General features: G+C 38.3%; 1 protein-coding gene, 1 long non-coding RNA gene and 1 other non-coding gene across 3 annotated transcripts in view; 2 read left to right on the top strand and 1 right to left on the bottom strand.

Annotated features, from left to right (window-relative positions):
* Positions 1 to 5,950, bottom strand: part of NCOA7 (nuclear receptor coactivator 7) — a 156,151-nt gene extending 150,201 nt beyond the window's left edge. Inside the window, exon 1 of the mRNA XM_034990526.1 lies at positions 5,329 to 5,950. The gene's annotated coding sequence lies outside the window, so the exon portion shown is untranslated. The remainder of the gene's footprint in view (positions 1 to 5,328) is intronic.
* A 406-nt stretch (positions 5,951 to 6,356) lies between these two features.
* Positions 6,357 to 9,941, top strand: LOC118000699. The gene is made up of 3 exons (XR_004676525.1): positions 6,357 to 6,435; positions 6,591 to 6,688; positions 9,765 to 9,941. It is a non-coding gene; the product is annotated as an uncharacterized LOC118000699 (long non-coding RNA).
* TRNAE-CUC lies at positions 6,373 to 6,444 on the top strand. Its single transcript has one exon. It is a non-coding gene; the product is annotated as a tRNA-Glu (tRNA).
* Positions 9,942 to 16,453: the final 6,512 nt, after the last annotated feature.

Genomic DNA, 16,453 nt, shown 5'->3' with positions numbered 1-16,453 from the left:
CCCCTGAAACAAATAAGACATTATATGTTAATTAATTGAATTTAAATAAAAAAATTAAAAGGAAAAACAAAAAAATAAAGATAATTTTGTAATGAAGTGTGGCTAGTGTGCTTTTTTTGTTTTTTTTAGGGAGGAAGAGTATATGCCTGAAGTAGGGAGTGTGGGGAGGAGCAGAGGGAGAGGGAGAGAATCTTAAGCAGAACCCATGCTGAGCCCAAGGTGGGGCTGGATCTTAGGACCCTGAGAACGTGACCTCAGCAAAATCAAGAGTCAGATGCTCAACCAACTGAGCTACCAGAGGTGCCCCTAGTGTGTCTGTTTTTAAGCACAACACTCACTGGTTATCTTCCCTTGAACTGGAATTCCAAGAACATCAGCACATACTGCTCTAATACTTTGCCAGAATGAAAGAGGCTCCTTGGATAAGCAATGAGCTCACAACCACTGAAAGAACTGAAACTCCTGTGGAAAGAAGTTTTCTCTGTAAAGGTGTTGGAGAGGAGATTTGTGTATTGGGTGATGAGTTTAATCTGTGGGCACCAAGAAAGTTCACTCTTCAGTGGTTAAACCTATCCTTCTCTTCCTAGCACAGAAACATCTTTCACACGCCTGACTTAGGTTGGTTGAGACACAGGAGTTCCATGGCAGGTAAATGCTAATGACATCTATGGAGGCTTGTGGGTAGCCATCTTGGACCTAAAGAATTGAGGACCTGACAGAATTGAGTTCACTATTTAATAGTGGTTCATTTTTACAGCTGCTATCATTGAGCCAGCACATTATAGATAACCCTTGAATTCTGAGAAAAATGTAAATAGGTCCTTTTGTGGATGGGCCTAGGGTTAGTGCTTCTCTCAGTTAGTTATAAAGTCTGAGGAGGAGGTAGAAATCTCCTTGTCATCAGAAAGGAGGAGGCTGCCGGAGTGTATTGAGAAAGAAATACTGACGTCTATAGAAACAGATTGCTGTCTGCGTGCCAGTCAACACGTAGAACTAATGGCTGATTATTTAGATTAAGCCCAATAAATTTGTCCTTTTCTTTTATTATTCACAGTTCATTGAAAAGTTCCCTGTTCTTGGAGAGTTTCCACTGTTTTATTTCTGCTGAAAAGTCTGTTCAGTAGCTTGAGAATTCATTACATATTTTCTAAATTTTCTGGAAAACTTAGTCAAATAAGCAGGTACAAAGACACTGTAGCTAAGATATAATTTAAAATTCTGAAATGAACCCCTAAACTGAACTGGTAGTTGTTGCTTGGATTTATTAGATGAAAGAAATTTACAGTGCAATAAGCTGAAAAGGGTTTTTTTCAAAGGACATAATTATAGATCCACAAAAAGTTGCAAAAATATATATATAGGGAAGTCTCAGGTCCCCCCACCCCCACTGCCCCAGTTGTCCCCATGGTAACATTTTGGGTAACTCCACTAATATCAAAACCAGAAAAATGACATTGGTATGCTCTTTCAAGCTTAGTTATATTTCATCAGTTTTACATACACTCTTTTTTAAGTATTTGTGTGTCCTATACAATTTTATCATCTGTACAGATTATTCTACTACCACCCCAATAAGACACAGGACTGTTCTATTACCATAAAGCTCCCATGACCTGCCCCATTATAGTTGCATCCATCTTCCTCCCCACCACATCTCTAATTCCTGCAAATCACAAATTCCTTCTCATTTCTATAATTTAAAAAATGCTATACAAAGGGAATCATACTGTATAACCTTTTGGATTGGCTTTTTCATAGTCCCTTGGGATCCATCCAAGTTGTTATGTGGATCAATGGTTTGTTCCCTTTTTTGATAAATATTCCATGGTATGGATATACCACAGTTTAAGCATTCACCCCCTGAAGGATATTTCTGTGGTTTCCAGTTTGGGGCTGTTATAAAAAAGCTGCTGTAAACATTTGTGGACAGATTTTGTGTGAACGTAAGTTTTCAATCCTCTGGGGTAAGTTCTCAAGAGTACAAGTGATGGGTCAGATGGTAAGTGCATGTTTAGTTTTATAACAAACAGCCAAATTATTTTCCAGAATAGCTGTACCATTTTATATTCCCATCAGTAAAGTATGCATGATGAGTGGCACATTTTAATCTATTAAATAAATATGTTAAAGTATAGTCCTACATGTCTCTTAATATCCACTATTTTACTGTTGTTCCTTACTTACTTGAACCCCACCAGACTAAACTTCAAGGTCAGGACTCCATTTTGTTCATCTTGATGTCTTTGGTGCCTAATATAGTCCTTGACATATATTAGTCAATAAATATTTGTTTAATAAATGAACAAATTAATGAACAAAAGAATAGCTGAGTCAGACTGAAATCAAATTGAAAAATAAAACTATCAATAAATTATAAGTGAATTTGAATTGGATGCAATGAATTTTCTTCCAATGTATAACAATATTTTCAAATTAGAAATTGGCACTCTATAAGTTGAGTCATTTTGGAGCAAATTTGTAAAAACTAAATGCTAAGTTATGTTGGGCCAAGTTATTCATATTAGTACTTTGGTAAAAGCAAAAGATTGGAAATAATCTAAGTGACTGATATGAAACTGCTTTAATAAAATACCTAAATAGTGGAATACTATGTACTTATCAAAAGTAATGAGAAAACTTTTTATGTAAAGAATGGACATCCTTTAAAAGATATTAATTTTAAAAAATTAGAAAAAGTATGTAGAGTATGTCCCTCTTTGTGTAAAAATAAAACAAAGAAATGAAAAAAAAGATATAGGCATAAAGATCTTAATTCTCTCTAAGTCAATCTATAAAGTACAGGGTGTGCCACACTATCTTGTAACAGAAGGTAAAGAAGTGCTCAAAAATTAGGGAGACATATCAAAAGAATACAGGAGCCAACTTAAAAGGACCCCTCTGGCCAAATTTGGGACAATTACTAAGAAAAATGACAGTGGTGGATTATTACACATTGAATAAAAACAGAAAAAGAATATGAGTCCAAACTATATTTAAAAATTAAATAGAGAATAAAAAGAGAAAGGAGAGAAAGGGAAGTTGTTTACATGAGAATGATAAAATTAAAATAACACCATCTTGCAATCACCATGGTAATAATTGATTCAAGCAAAGATTGTCAGTGGGTGAAAGTTTGCTGAGGAACAGAAGATTCATACATTCTCAAGGTATGGTGGACACCTTAACCAAATGCTCGAATTTACTATATGTTTCCTATAGCTGCTGTAAAAAATTAGCACAAACTTAATGGCTTAAAAACAACACGAATTTATTATCTTACAGTTCTGTAATCCGGAAGTCTGACTTTGGGTCTCACTAGCCTAAAATCTGGGTGTTGGCAGGGCTGTTTTCTTTCTGGAGGCTCTAGGGAAGAATCCCTTTCCTTGCCTTTTTCAGCTTCCAGAGGCCACCTGGATTCCTCAGCTCAGGGTCCCCTTCCCCTTCTTCAAAACGAGCAAAGGTAGGTTGAGTTTTCCTCGGATCACATCACTGGGACACTAACTCTCCTGCTTCTCTCCTTCACTTATAAAGACCCTTGTTATAATTTTGGGCCCACTCAGATAATCCAGGATAATTTCCTGTGTCTTGAAATCCTTAATCACATCTGCAAAGTTCCTATTGCCATGTGAAGTAACATACTCGTGTGTTCTGGAGATTAGGACAGGGACATCCCCATGGGGGCCATTATTCTGCCTACAACATTGGCCATGAGAGATAATGTGATACATTAGCATCATGCACATTCTGATGTAATGCACTGAGAAGGACACATCACTTAAGGTTCTTTTCTTGTCAAAAGAGATATTTATCTGAGTTGATAAATTCAGTTCTGAAACAACAGTCTTTCACTATTCAAAAAGATCAATATTGTTAAAAAAAAAATCGGGGAATTGTTCCAGAATAAAGGAAAGAGACTAAAGAAACATGACAACTAAATGCATTGTATAATCCTTGAGTAGATCCTGGGTAAAAAGAAAAAGTATAAGAAGTGTTATTATGACAATTGAAACATTTTATTTTTAACTGTATAATTAATAATATTGCATTAAATTTAAATTACCTAAGTGTGATAATTGTTTTGCTTGTTCTTAGGAAATATAGGAGAAAAGTATTTAAAGGTAAAGTATTATGATGTCTGCAACTAACCCAAAATGCTTCAGAAGAAAGATGAAGAGAAAGCAAATATGGCAAAATATTAACAACTGGTGAATCTAGTTCGGTACTGTAAAATAGAAATATAATGCAAGGCACATATATAATTTTAAATATTCTAGTGGTTACCTTAAAAAGTGAAAAGAAAGTGAAATAAATTTTAATAATATTTTAGCCCAATATGTTTCTTTTAAAAAATTTTTTAGAAAGAGAGCATGCACCTAAGTGGTGTGGAGGGGCACAGGGAGAGGGAGAAAGAGAATCCCAAGCCAACTCCACACCTAGTGTGGAGCAGGGCAAAGGGCTGGATCTCACCACCCTGAGGTCATGAACTCAGCTGAAATCAAGAGTCCCGTGCTCAACCGAATGAGCCACCTAGGCGCCCCAACCCAATATATTTCTAATTTAAAAATGTAATCAATGTAAAAATTATTGAGATATTTTACTTTTTCCCCTATATTAAGGCTTAAAAAACCAGTAGGCAGTCATCAACTGTAGAACATCTAAGTTTGTGCTAGCTGCATTTCAATGCACAATAGTCACATGGGCTGGTCTTACTAAATTGGACAGCACAGGTTCAGATGAAGGGTATATGTGTGTTCATTTTCCTACACTTGGAATTTTCTGCAGGTTTGGAATTTTTCAAGATAAAAAGCTGGAAAAAGGAGAAATAGATATTAGTTGTATATGCATAGACTGTTTCTAGGATACAGAAGAAACTGTTAACACTGGTTACCTCTGGGAAGAAGAAATTAGTGACTGGGGAAAAGAGAGGGATGGTGGTGTTTACTGTACCTTTCTATCCTTTTGTAGCATATTGTGACTAAGCCTATTAAAATTTGAAATTATTCTAAAAATAATATCTGTTTTATCTTTGTATTCAAAACCAGATCCTTTGCTACTTAGCCCTGGTAACCCGCAATTCAGAGGAAAGAGCTCCACCTACTGAACCTGATTTCCTAAGAATTCCTTGATAGAGGAAAGAAACATGAGTCCTATCTAAAATATAATTAAGTTTAGAAATTTCTCGTGATTTTTCCATCTTTGTCAGTCTTTAAAAATCCGTTTAATCTTCCTGCCTGTATATTATTAAACAATTTTAGACAAATGTTATCAATAATCTAAACCGTCTCTGGGTTGCCGAAAACAAGAAACAATATTCAAGCAGAGGCTCACCTAAATTCTACGGTGATGGATGACCGCTGGAACTCACAGTGGCGCCGGGGGTTGTGACCAAGTTCATTACGAATTTATATCTGTTTTACTTAAGCCTCCTTCCATCCTGCAGCGGAGCTGGGTCTCTTGGGTTACATTTGCTCTGCTGGAACGGTTGGCACTTCAAAGCGCAGTTACATCCTGTTGCCTTCTGCTCCTATTTCACGAGGATTTCTGAATCGAGGCTGGGCGGTAAGGTTTCTTACTCCTCTGGTAATTGCATCATTTCCCGGCCGTGTCTCGCACAGAACGCGGAGACGTGAAGCGATTGCCCGGTTAATAACACTTACAAAATACGAGCATAATGGAAACGCAGTGGGTTTGAAGGGTTTCCTCGGATCCGGGTGCAGATGATCTCCGCAGTGCTTCACTAGGCACGTCACCCACAACTCTCAGCTTCGTTAGCCTGGCTCAATAAGTAATCATCACGATAGATACATAATCGGGTTCTAGAAGGCCACGCGGCCCTTCATCACCCACAGAGAGCCTGCGCCGCCTGCCAGGGACGTGTGCGGTGTCACACCCAGCTCTGCAACGTGCAATGCTCTCCGCCGGTGACAATCTATCTAGATTTAATACAAGGTTTAGTGGGACTTAACATCTGCGTGAGAGGAAGAGTCAGAGACAGAGGTTAGATTTAGAAAGAGCAGCTAGATGATTAAAAAAATAACAAAGCAAATGACAAGCTTCCGGGCAGTACTCTCTAACATTTCTATAGATATAGATATTTATGTTACATAATCAGAACGAATTACGTAATTAGTCTTTTCTAGCAGGGCAGTCGGAAGAGGATTGGATTTGGAGGGTCCAGGATTTCCCCACAGGAGCCACCTGGGTGCTGGGCTGGGAGCGCCCAAAATTTGCCTCAGTTTAGGAGACTGCGACTCAAAACAGGAACGAAGTGGGTGGGGCTTAGAACCAACAAACTCTCTTTCTACTGGTCAGGTCTACGTAGAGATTTTTTTTTAAGTGGCAAATAAGCTTCAGGGAACACGGCAGTCAGCTTCCCTGGTGGTCTAGTGGTTAGGATTCGGCGCTCTCACCGCCGCGGCCCGGGTTCGATTCCCGGTCAGGGAAAATGTTTTATCCTACCTCCTAAAAATCTTGAATTCTTACCTGCTTTTTTTTAAAAATCATATTTATTTTATTCACTCATAAAAGTTGAATTCGTCTTTAAATGTTATTTAATCTAGGATTTAAAATACGCCTTCTTTTCCCCCCAGGTGCAGCAGCAGGTTCTTTTCCTGTTCCTCAAAGCATCCTACGGGTTGTTGGCACCGAAGAGAATGTAAACATTGGGTTCCTCCTGCTGGAGCACCTGGTAAGACGCTTTACCCAGATTGGGACTGGAGAGTTGGAAGGGAACAAAGTGAAAGGTGGAGGTCCTGTGAGACATGCAGGGGAGGCCTGGATAGAGAGGAAGGTGGGTAAAGAGGAAAGACAGTAAGGCGAGTGGTGAGTGGGGAGATGGGGGACACTTCCTGTTCCAGTGCATGTCACCTTAAATAAACTAGATTTACTGAACAAGAACGTTGTGGAAGGAGAAGCAAAGCATAGAAGTTAGAGCAAACACCCCTACCCTGGGCCGACCAGGTCCTCTGTACAGAATTACAACAGAAATATCCAGAAGTAGAGCGAAGAAAGCCTTGGCCCCCAGCACGTGAAGGGGCAAATAAAACTGCCTCTCACAGTTGTGTAGAAAGTCAAAGGAGAACACGATTACGGTTTTGAATATGGCCTGTTAATTTGGAAAGGGTGCTGATTGGGAGCGTGGTAAAGCAGGAAGCTGGGTTACATTAAGATTTGGTTTGAAGAGGTCATCCAAGTGAACTTATCCTGTACATATGGAGTGAAATTTTTGACTAATAATGATAGATTTGGAGGAGATTATGCTTTGAAGTGAGAACTGAAGGCCCAAGAGTAGAAATGCTTCCTAAGAGATTGAGTGCAGCATAAAGAGGCAAGGTTTGCAGGCTTGACTTCCACTGTAGGAGGACAAAGTAGGAAAGTCTGAAGGACAAGAGTCAGTCTAAGTCAGGGTCAAAGAAGCCAAAGAAGAAAGAGTCTAGAAATTGCAGTGTAGGGGCGCCTGGGTGGCTCAGTTGGTTAAGCGACTGCCTTCGGCTCAGGTCATGATCCTGGAGTCCTGGGATGGAGTCCCACATTGGGCTCCCTGCTCGGCGGGGAGTCTGCTTCTCCCTCTGACCCTCCTCCCTCTTGTGCTCTCTGTCTCTTATTCTCTCTCTCAAATAAATAAAATCTTAAAAAAAAAAAATAGAAATTGCAGTGTACCCATTAATAGCATAACGGATATTTTTCTTGTTTGCTTAATTTTTTAATGGCGTTTTATTTTCTTTAGTCTTGGTGTCATCCTTATTGTTTCACCTATACTATGGCTATTTTTAGTCAAATAAGTACACTTTTCCTAAATAATATTGTCATTTAGACACAGCAGTACTTTATCACATTCCCTACACACAGCACAAAGCTGCTGCTCTGTAGAGCCGGAATATTGTGCTCAGCTCCGTACTTATGAAAAAGGGGGGCACCTGGGTGGCTCAGTTGGTTAGGCGACTGCCTTCGGCTCAGGTCATGATCCTGGAGTCCCGCATCGGGCTCCCTGCTCGGCAGGGAGTCTGCCTCTCCCCCTGACCCTCCTCCCTCTCATTCTCTCTGTCTCAAATAAATAAATAAAATTAAAAAAAAAAAAAAGAAAAAGAAAAAGGGGGAAATGCTGAAGGACTGTTTGCAGAAATAGCCCACATATGAGGAGTTTCCTTAAAGATGAAGGACTAGAAAGTATTTAACCAGCACAGATGAAAGCAAAGGTTATTTGCTGCCTATCAAAAACGTTTTTCTGAACTTGTCAAGTTATTTCATTTAAACACAAAATCCTCATATATCCAGGGTTAGGGTGATGCATAATTGAATATTAAGGTGGTGGAGAGGAACCAAGGGTGGAGAGGAAGGAAGGGGAGGACTTTATAGTTGGTGCTGTATTAATGGATTACTTAATCAATTAAATCAAGAAGTAGATTGCTAAGACTTCACTTGCAAACAATCATATACATGTTCAGCCCTCGTAATTCTATTTTTTTATGATCCACAGCTCTACATTTCCACTGAAAGAAGTGGAAAAAGAATTACACTGAGTCAATTTGAATAATGTCTACAACTTAATGAGTTCTTTCAGATTCTGAACACTGAACTAAGCACTTTATCTACGATAATCAAATCAATTTGTACAACAATTATCCTTGTTTTGGAAACAGACTCAGAAAGTTTATTTAACCTATCTGCAATCACACAAGTATGTGGGGGAACCAGGATTCCAACCTGATTTGCCCAACCTAAATCTGATATTCTTTAAGACTCCCCACACTACAACAAATTTTCTGGTGCCACATTGGCATCTTCTTTAAAGCAGTCTTTACAAATCGGATGGCTCATAGGGAGTGTTGCATAGAAGTAAAGAGGAATTATATGACATTGCAGGTTCTCTTTTAAAAATATAATTGAATTCTATGCATGACAAGTTTAGTAAAAGTCAACTGTAGTAGTTTTGGGGGTTACCAGATTCCATAGAAACATGTGGAAAACATTTATTCTTTTTATTTGTTTGTTTGAGAGAGAGAGACAGACAGCAAGAGCAGGAGGGACAAAAGGGGAGGGAGAGAGAGAATTTCAAGCTGACCCCACGCTGAACACAGCTGAAAGCCAGGCTCTATCCCAGGACCTTGAGATCATGACCTGAGCTGAAACCAAGAGTCAGATGCTTGACCAACTGCACCACCCAGGCACCGCGGAAAACTTTTAGTTAAGAAATAAGTTCAACAGCAAACACAGTGTACTTGCATTTATGGATAAGCATGTTGATTTGTGAAAGTGTCTTTTTTTCCTTCAGTGCGATTTTAATTTATTTAAAAATCATCTTTACCACAACTCCATTTGATCATTATTACTTTATTGACTTAAAAATGATTCTTGGTTTTTAATCTTCTTCCTTTAATAGGTAGGCTATAGAAAAATAATATTTTTACATTAGTTACATAAAAAGAAAGCAATTTAAATTTAAGCCACGGACCTACTTGATTAGCTTTTTTACCAGCTTATTACATCCTCTGAATTTCTATAATATATATCACATAATATATAGTAGTTTATATAACTTGCTATAGTTTTGTGTAAGTTATGTTTTTGTAAATTCCTAGATGTCAGAGTTCATAAAATATACTTCTTCTGCCTTATAAAGTGATAGTCATATCATTGGTGGCCAAAAATTCTTGCTGTTTTTTGGTCTTGATAATTAGTATGATGCCTGAGGGCACTAACGTGGTAGTAAGCCAAGAGCTCCATGAAGGCAACGTCTGTATCACCTTCCTCTTTGTATCCTCTAGGTTATGTCGGTACTTGGCACCTAGGAGCAACTCAAATGACTCTTGAGTGGATAAATGAGAGAATGAGGCAAGACTGGAATTGGCACTTCTCCGAAGAAACATATGTGACCAGTAAATTTTTTTAAAAGAGTATCAACTTCTTTTGTGATTAGGAAATGCAAATTAAAATTTAAAAGATCCTGGGGCACCTGGGTGGTTCAGTCGTTGGGCGTCTGCCTTCGGCTCAGGTCATGATGCCGGGGTCCTAGGATCGAGCCCCGCATCGGGCTTCCTGCATGGAGGGAAGCCTGCTTCTCCCTCTCCCACTCCCCCTGCTTGTGTTCCCTCTTTCGCTGTTTCTCTCTCTCTGTGTCAAATAAATAAATAAAAAATCTTAAAAAATAAAACAAAATTTAAAAGATTCTGTTCATACCCATCAAAGTGGCAAAAGTGAAAAAAATCTAATACCAAGTGTTGACAAGGATGTAGAACAATGGCACTCTTACACGCTAATGGTGGAAGTGTAAATTGGTGCGATAACTTTGGAAAACAATATGTGTTATCCAGTAAAGTTGGAGTTTCCCATACCCAGCAATTCAAACCCTGAGAAATCCCTGCACAGGTGCACCGGGAGATACACAGAATGTTTATTGCAGCACTGTCATAATAGACCCAAACTGGAAGCAACCTAAATGTCCATCAAGAGTAGAGTAGCTAGGGCACCTGGGTGGCTCAGTTGGTTAAGTAACTGCCTTCGGCTCAGGTCATGATCCTGGAGTCCTGGGATCAAGTCCCATGTCGGGCTCCCCGCTCAGCGGGGGATCTTCTTCTCCCTCTGACCCTCCCCTCTCTCATATGCTCTCTCTCTCATTCTCTCTCTCAAATAAATAAATAAATAAATAAAATCTTAAAAAAAAAGAGTAGAGTGGCTAAATATATTGTGGTTTAGTCATGCAATGAAATACTGCAGCTTAGGGAAAATAAATGGATTACAGCTCCTCTTACTAACATTATGAATCCAGAAAAATATGATTTAAAAGCAAATCGAATGCAGAATGATTCCATTTTATTTGAAGTTTTAAAACGCTAAATTAAAAATGTTGTTCATTGGTAAATATATACACAGATGGCGAACTATAAAGAAAAGCAAAGTAGTTATTCCTGGTTGATAGAAAAGAGAGAGGAAGGATTTGGCAAGAAACATGCAAGAAAAATGCTAGCCTGGGTGTACACAGTTGTTAATTCTCATTTGATTATTTATAACATATTATACTATTTTTCTCCACCAGTTCGATATTTAATTAAAAAACAAAAAGGAATGAATGATATGTTTGGGCAAACTCTTTGGGATGATGGCATGCCAGCAATATTTAGTTGAGCAAAATCTCACTCCTCAGTAGTCATAGTTTATAATGGTGCTTTTCTGTTTTTTTGTTTTGTTTTGTTTTGTTTTTTTAATAATGGTGCTTTTCTAAAGTAGGGAAGTTCCAGGATTTTGAAAGTGACATGCGAAAATAAACCACAAGGTGGCATCATAGACGCATGTGTCTCATTCAGAAACATTTAATCCACTTGCCTTGGAAATGTTGAATATAGTTAAAATCTAGAGTTTATTGTATTCATAGGGAGCAGCAGAGGATATTTTTATTCTTTTACCTTCTTTCTTCTCATTTCATCAATTGTGCTTGATTTTACTTGCATGTATTCTGTGTTACCAGATTAAAGGTTGAAGGAAGCAATTCAAATAAATCCAACGCAACAATTACGCAGGTCCAGCTTGTGACATTTATTCATTCATTTCTCATTCAGTTATGCACTCATATAGTCATTCATTTAACCAGTATCTGCAAATATTTGTTGTTTCTTTCTGTACCAGACGTAAGTCAAAGAGGCCCTGGAGACTTAACATGAGCAAAAACATAGTCACTATCATTTGCTTTTCGCATAGTGGTAGAGACAGGTAATAATCATATCCTTACAAATTTAAATTGCAACTGACAGATTCCGTAAGGAGAAGTATGTGATTCCACACTAAGGTTTTGAATCAGTTGGAGATGTCTGCGGAGGGATCCATCTGTTGAGATCTGAAAAATGAAGGTGAGTTACCTGGGTAAAAAGGAGAGAAAAGAACATTCTAAGTAGAAGGAAAATGTGCAAATGCTGGTAGCAGGAGAGAGCAAGGAGATTACCAGGGGCTGAAAGAAAGCCCGAATGGCTGGATGGCAAGTCCAAGGTGGTAGAGCAAGGTGAGGAGAGGTCTAAGAAGTGGGCAGGAGACAGATCTTGCGTGGCTCTTAGCCTGAGGTTAAGGATTTTGTCTTCATACTGAGAGCATGGGGCGAGCCACAGAGGAAAGCAGGTGCAACAGCGGCTTAAAGCCCATGCCCTGTCACTGGTAAATCTGCAGCTTTATCAGCGTCTAGGAAAGATTCTGCCTTAGGTACTAGAGAGTGGCACAACTCTGTTCACCGATGTATGTGTGATTTGCTTTTTGATGGTGAAGGACATCATTTAAAGACAGTAGGATAATTTCATTCTCAGTCGTATTCATTAGATTCAAGATTTGTCTTCTAAAGAGACATGACTCCGTTGTATTTATTTTGAATCAGTCTAAAAACCATTGCTTTTGAAGATAGGAAACATAAAGGATGATTTCTTAACCAACCAATAGATCTATTCAGCTCATCCACAACAAAATAAAAAGCCTTGGCATCTAAAATATAAAAGGTATGAAAGAAAATGTTTATAATCCTGTTGTCTCAGAAAGAACCATGTATTAGAAATCAGGAGATCTGGGTCACATGACTGTGAGAAAGATGATCTAATTTGGTTGGGCCTCAGTTTTCTTCTTCTGTAAAATGAAGCACTGGTCTAGGTTATATTCTTCTAACTCTGAAATTTTGGAAATCTGAAAATTTATTTATATAAAGCAAAATGTACAGGCAAATAATGTAATGTAAAGAGAACAGGTGTTGGGGAAATACCTTGGTATGAATTTGAATAAAGGTGTGTGAATGGGACTGTATGAGACTTATTCTGGATCTTAAGACATTTTCAATAAACTAAATTTGAATAAGCTACACTACCATTTATTGATAGTGTACTATGTACCAAATCTTATGAACATTATCTCACTTAATCCTCAGAAAATTCTTGTGAGATAGGTGTTGTTTTTTAATCCTATTTTACTAATTAAAAAACAAAGCTTACACAGATTCAGTAATTTGTTCAAACTCACACAGTTAATGCATCTCAAGATGTATCTTGATCTGATTTCAGAACTTGTCCTTTCAGTCATTATACTATTTATTATATGTCTTGAAGAGTTGAGATTTTTTTTTAATCTTTTTTTTTTAAAGATTTTATTTATTTATTTGAGAGAGAGAGAATGAGAGACAGAGAGCATGAGAGGGAGGAGGGTCAGAGGGAGAAGCAGACTCCCTGCTGAGCAGGGAGCCCGATGCGGGACTCGATCCCGGGATTCCAGGATCATGACCTGAGCCGAAGGCAGTCGCTTAACCAACAGAGCCACCCAGGCGCCCAAGAGTTGAGATTTTTAAAAATGACATATATATTGAGTAAAATAGAGATAAATTTACTAGAATCACAAATACGGATTTCAAGTTATTTATAAGTGATCTGTTGAATAAGTACCAAGAATTTTAATAAGCTCCCACATCTTAAAACAAACAAAACTGCTTATTTAATGAATTAAACATGCACTATCCTGGATATGGCTGTGAAGTTGCACTATTACTAAGCAAACCATCTCTTTGTCAGTATGTTTTTGCTGTATCAGTCAAGGATACGCTTGCAGAATTTTAATCTATATATTTAAAAGGAACAATTAGACAAATAGCTTCCATCACTTTTCTCGCTATGTCATATCCTGATGACAAACAATGGTGAACTTTGTTTCTCCTTTTGTCTCAAACTCCTGATACCCAGAGCAAGGAAGCTGCCTGCCAGACCTTGTTGTTTGGAGACGTGGCTAAATACATTTATATTGAGTTATTGCTCCTGTGTTGTTTTGTCTGTAGCTCCCACTCTTAAGCATGCTTGAGGTTTGATGATTCACATCAAATGAAATTGTGTTCTCTGTTGTGAGAACTGGTCAACATTGGACAGATAATTCATCAGTTTATTGCTGGACCCGTTCCTATGATGGTCATGGTCAGGAGGCACTTGCTGTTTGAATCTATTCCTTCGATGCAACACATTTGCCTTAAGCCTGCTCAATGATTCAGCTGTGATGGACTTATGGATATCTTTGGGGTAGGGGTGCTTACTGAACCTTGAAAGGGGACACAATGGCCCCTCAAGCCTCCTTACTGTAGGAGTAAATGGTGTTTGTCATCAGAGGTAATGCTTGCCTACCGAGCTTGGCCGTACCCTCATCTGATGGTCACCAGACTATATGTGGGTTTGATGATGTTACTACACCCAGCCATTTTTACTGTGCTATGCTTATCTTTCTGACAGAACGATTCAAAACAACAAAATAAATCTAGCAGGGGCTGCTTGTGAGACAAAAAAAAAAGTGGCTGGCTTAGTTCCTGTTTAGGAGGTGGCGTGTGACTGTGACAGAGAAATGTGTTATGACGAGAGTAAAATATGGTCTACGTCCTTCTGTGTTTTGCCCTCCTGACTGTGAGCACATCTCTGTCATCTTGCCAGACCCCAAGGGAAGCCTATTTAAAGCAGGCATTCTGGGGTGGACTGGCTAGAACAGAGAAGAGGCCAGCCATTGCTGGCCCAGGAGAAAGTCGACACAAACAGCTACACAAAGTGCTAGTTGCTAGTTGGATTGTTTTGGTGAAAAAAAAAAAAGTCTTTATGTTCTCTGTAATTAAGGGCAAGGTTTAAAAAGAAGTGATGAAAGATCTAGGAAGCAGAGTTTTATAGTATGGTAAATAATATTCAGCTTGATAGCTTATAATCACAAAAGGAGGGGTTAACTCAGTTAAAATACTCAGTTGTTTTAGGAGTTTATGAGCAATTTAAAATTTATCACCCCACTTGTACAAGTGAGACATTATGACTAATAGCCATTCTTTCCAAATACTTTTTCTTCCACATGAGAAAACATGACTTTGTTATCACTGCTGTGAAAACACAATTACAACTACAAAGCACACTTAATGCAAGAAACTTTAGAGTCAACTTGCCAAAGATACTCAACCTCATTCTATCCCTTAAAAACAAAACAAAACAACAACAAAAAACCTTAGAAGGCAGTCTATTACATGCATATCCATTTCATATGTATGAATCTCTTCACTCCCACAGACTAATAGATTGACAACCAAGGTCAAGGAAACAGAATATTCAGTTCTCAGAAGACTAAGAAATTAGAGGCATATAAAAATGCCTCTGGTTATAAGATTTTTAAAAAACTATACACATATAAACTGTTAAAGGCTTTGGAAAACATGCTTAACTGTAGGCCAAAGCTTTAAGGCTAGTTCAAAATCCCTTCCTGATAATAAGAATTGTTATAGTGGATGGGTTACTGGGCAAGTCTTCCTAGGCCAAATGACGAGTATTGTTTTATGACATGATGGACCTGGAATATATAAGTAATCAGAATGATCCAGCATTCTCTCCCACCCCACCCCCCATCCACAACCTCTTTTACATCCAGTGGGAGACTGGGGGTTTTTATTTTCTTTTCAAACTCAATTTACTCAGATACCTCATCTTTTTTTTTTTAAGTTTTTATTTATTTAAGTCATCTCTACACTTGATGGGCTCAAACTCACAACCCCAAGATCAAAAGTTGCATGATCTTCCAACTGAGCCAGCCAGGAGTCCCCAGGCACCTCGTCTTAACACTTCACCATTTTGCTTTGCTTTTGCCAACCACCTTGAATGAGATTATAGGATATTCTTTGGTAGCCATTACTGAGGGTCAAGCTCACTGATTAAGGTAAGGTAGGTATGACCTGCTTGAAAGTTGAAAGTTAAAACTAGAAAACTGCCAAAACTATTTCCTTTTATGCTGTATGATGGAATAAAGTGGGGTTATTCTTTTTTAAAATCCTTTCATATATTAAAAGGGTAAGATGGTAGAGGCTTTTATGCTAATACGATAGACAGATTTACTCTTGTCAATAATTCAAAGTGATTCCAGGCAGGTTGAAATATTCTCGGTTAGTCTGAGTCTGAAAAAGCAGTGTCAAAAGCCATAGCCTAGAGGTTCAAAGGTATGGGTTGAAGAATCAGACAAGCCTGCGTTGAGTCATAGCTCAAACTGCTAGGTGTGACCTTGGGCAATTAACCTCTTACTCTCCAATTCCTAATATGCGAAGCAAAGATAATAATATATGCACTCCATAGGACGGTTACAAGGCTTAAATGAGACAACAGATTTCAAACACTTAGCATAGAATTAAGCACAGAGAACAACTGAACAATATTTGCAGTTAGTATTAACATGTTTTCTTTATTAGACCTGTGACTTAGGTGGGTACCAGTTCTCAGTTATAGCAGAGGACCCAATTCCCTGACCAAACCCATTCCTGTCTGTTCCTTTGAAGTTGAAAGGGAGGGAGAAAGTACCACCTGGTACCTGGGGAACCATTTCTCATATGCCTCTGGCCTCTCATACAAGATCATCGGTGTAAGCTAAGGGTTTTTTTTTCTTTTAAATTCTCCCATCTGAGTTCAAAGACTTATCCTTCCAAAGAATTTGAGCTATAGTCACAGTT

Source organism: Mirounga leonina, unplaced genomic scaffold, assembly GCF_011800145.1.
Source record: "Mirounga leonina isolate KUSES-001 unplaced genomic scaffold, KU_Mleo_1.0 Mir_53, whole genome shotgun sequence".
NCBI classification, from domain to species: Eukaryota; Metazoa; Chordata; class Mammalia; order Carnivora; family Phocidae; genus Mirounga; species Mirounga leonina.
This window is presented reverse-complemented; position numbering and strand designations above follow the sequence as displayed.